The sequence below is a fragment of the Lytechinus variegatus genome, chromosome 6 (genome assembly GCF_018143015.1).
Source record: "Lytechinus variegatus isolate NC3 chromosome 6, Lvar_3.0, whole genome shotgun sequence".
Taxonomy (NCBI): domain Eukaryota; kingdom Metazoa; phylum Echinodermata; class Echinoidea; order Temnopleuroida; family Toxopneustidae; genus Lytechinus; species Lytechinus variegatus.
The window spans coordinates 10,086,756-10,090,308 of NC_054745.1; the positions used below are offsets into that span (position 1 = coordinate 10,086,756).

General features: G+C 38.2%; 1 protein-coding gene across 1 annotated transcript in view; it reads right to left on the bottom strand.

Annotated features, from left to right (window-relative positions):
* Positions 1–3,214, bottom strand: part of LOC121416982 (ligand of Numb protein X 2-like) — a 70,403-nt gene extending 67,189 nt beyond the window's left edge. Inside the window, exon 1 of the mRNA XM_041610524.1 lies at positions 3,076–3,214. The gene's annotated coding sequence lies outside the window, so the exon portion shown is untranslated. The remainder of the gene's footprint in view (positions 1–3,075) is intronic.
* Between the last annotated feature and the right edge of the window lie 339 nt (positions 3,215–3,553).

The following is a 3,553-nucleotide window of genomic DNA, read 5'->3' on the forward strand; positions in this document are numbered from 1 at the left end:
ATTTCCTTTTCTATTGGATTAATTCATAAGATACCATCCTAAATTTGCAAGAAAATAGCATCGTGAGCTCTGAAGAAAATCACTTTTTTTTTTATTTCAGAGTAATTTTCGGAGACTCCACTTCTCTAATCTGAACTAAGTCACTTGGTGCTCTGGAAATTTGGCGCAGATCCCGCAATTTTCAGACCAAAATTAGAATTTTCTGTGGGGATTTTTGGTAACGGTCAGTGCATGAGTGTAAACTTGTATTGGCGCTAACGCAGTTTCATACACGCTGTGTTGCGGTGATGATTGACTGTGAGCTGTGTGTTGCGGTGATGATTGACTGAGAGCTGTGCAATGTTCAGTGGCTGCATGAGCTGCGCTAGCGTAGGCATAGAGTAGCTTTGCTTGAGAAATAGTTGACATGGTGACGTTAGCTGTCAGGCTGTGATGCATTCAATGTTTCATTAAATAATTTTCAAGTGAGTTATAGTCAAAAAGTATTTATGAAAAGAATTCCTCTGAATACAAATTCTGTTCAAATTTGATAAACTTCATCCTTTTCAATGATAGACAAAATTGTACATTAAAAAAAGAAGTTCAGAACATCCATTTAATTTAATATACAAGAATGAGATACAAACAAACATTAGATCTAAATGTAAATGGACAACAAAAAAGAAAATAATTAATAACAATGAAGAATAAGTAAATAGCAATTAAATAAACAATATTTAACATTATTATATATATGTTTGTAAACAAGCAGGAAAAACTGCGATGCGAAACCATGCGCTCAGTGAATCATTTTTTTTTAAATGGCTCTCGAAAACTGAAAATGGCTCTCGTAAAATGAAAAATGGCTCTCCTTTATTTCTAAAAATAAAAAGTAATTTCAACACTGTTACCACCATCAGAATTACTGAAGCACCTCCACATCCCCATCATCAGATCAGTCCATTTTTAACATTTGTGTAATCAACCAGCACTGATCATGAATGTAATATGTAGATCTAGATCTAATTGCTGGAGGCCTAAAGAGCTTAATCTTAAATCATTTCATAATTTTAGACATGTATCATCATCATCTTGCAAGCATCTTCCATATCAGGCTCAGGCACCTAGTGACCTCATCTTCAATCATCACACATGTACGTAGGCCCTAATCACTATTTGAATTATTAAATCAATCACGAAGTTATAATTTTATATTGCATAAACCGTCCAATCATAGATCAATTCTTCACAAATGTCATAATGATCAACACTCGTGTCTCATCTTCATTCACACAGAGGCACAGCCGTTTTTGTATTCAGCTCGAGATCTAATGCATGATAAATGAGGGGTTCCAGTTCCACTCATGCCGAAACGCATCTAACAAAAAATCTGATGCTATAGTGTTGTGTGTTAGCGTGCCTCACCACTGTATTCGGTGCAGGTGTGAATGCTTTGGAAAACACTCCGTCCATCGGAAAGGACGCAAATGTTGGTCCCATAGGTGGCGGAAGCAAGGGGGGACGTGTCTCCTTCTAAATTATAGGTGGGGGACTATCCCCCCCCACTAAATTTTTTGTTGGTAACTTTTTTTTCCTTTTTTTTGCTTGTCCATTTTTTCATGCATCCCCCTTATAATTTGTGGTTGATAACCTTTTCTTTTTGGCTTGTCAAAAAACTGTGTGGTGGTCCCTCCCCCCCCCCTAAAATTTTTAGCTTCCGCCGCCAATGGTTGTTCTCGTGTATAGCCCAGGAGTCACAAATAAAACCAATACCGGTACACTATATTCGTCAAAGAGTAGGTGTTCACTCGGCGCGGTGTATTGCATCTGCAGGTCCCGGCAAGATTTAGGTCAAGTCAATCTTGACGTTCATTATGCCATATTCAATATGATTGTGGGCATTAACGGAAAGACAAGACATGATAACGTTACTTTGACTTTAGAGTTCTAAGTTCTATTTTTATTTCTAGTATTTCTACACACTAAATTCAAAAGCACATATGGTGAGACTACCACATATCGACCACCTCTTTTGAAACCGACCACCTTGCGCGCGTTAAAATTATTGCGTATTACAAACGATACGCGCGGGAGAGTAGGCGCAGTGTCCATAGAAACGGTAAGAATAGATTTTACGAGAAAAAAAGAAGCAACACAAAGTAAAAATTTAGTAGAATTAATCACAATTGTATTGACCAGAACCTAACCCCGCTGAAAAACCAAGAAATCCGATAGGAAACGGCTTTAGAACAAATATCCGTCGTCAATCGTCGAATCATGTGCCGAAGCTCGCAATGGAAGTAGTGAGACGATCATTTAGCATGTTGACATCATAGAACTGATTTGGAAGAGTCAAAATACTTCGCCACCGCGAAAAGAATCGGCCGTAAACTTAGTGTATCGCGGGTGGTCGGTTTCAAAAGATGGGTGCAAATGTAAAATCGTCGTATTCGTTGTTCGTCGATATATACGCGGATTGAATCGGAGTCGTTGTGCGAAACATGGGAATCTGATCTGCTTAATTTTCTGCAGAAATGAGACAAAAACTGGGTAAAATTGATAAATATTTTCGCAGATACGATGCTTAGAAGATTAGGTGGTCGATAAGGGGTAGTTCCAACCATACCGGTACGCCCTTAGGGCCTAAGCCTATGATAAGGTATTCAATAGGGGAAATGATCCAGCTAGTTAATTTACCGATGATAGGCCTCTAGCCTCTAGCCTTTTTTTTTGTCTAGATTAGGCCCTAGACTAGCATGACTAGTCTAGACAAAAAAGGCTAGAGCCGAGGCCTATCATCGGTAAATTAACTAGCTGGATCATTTCCCCTATTGAATACCTTACCTTATCATAGGCTTAGGCCCCAATTATATTTTAGTCATGAATGAGCTCCAAACATATTATTGAATAAAACTGGTCCAGAGGAAAGTGAATTTTCGTCCGCCCTCATCACGTCTCTGTCGTGATAAACAAATGAAAATCTCTCACACACAAAAATAAATTGCCGTGATAGGTCTCCCATCTTGATTGAAAAACATTTAACATTGAAGTTGAATCATCTCATTTCTTCAGTGAAAGATAAGAAAGTAAACTTACCGATTTTATAGCAGGATTACTACGAGGGAAAACGGTTATATCATGATATTTCTCTGTTTTGGGGTCACAGCTTCCCGTCTTCTCTTGCGCCAGCTGTACAAATGTATTGGGATATGATACATGACTGGAATTTAACTCATCGCACTAGGGCTAAAGCTGCAATCCCTACGTAATTTTCGCATATTGATGCCGAAGAGAGAACATAAACGGGAATGTTTACCAGTCTGACTTCTTAACCATTTTTGATAGAGGGAGGCATTCAAATTTGGGCAAACAACTTCAGTTGACAACAAAATTCCGTGAAAGAACTTATTTTATATTTTGATGTTTTATCCGACATAGTCTGTTCTATCCGAAAATTGCGGAGTAAGTTATTCACAACCCCCAAACAAATCAAGCAAAGTTGTTAGAATTACCAACATATGGGAGTATAGGATCAAACGCTCTGTTTCAGGCTGTGGATCGGATAGTAAAAAAA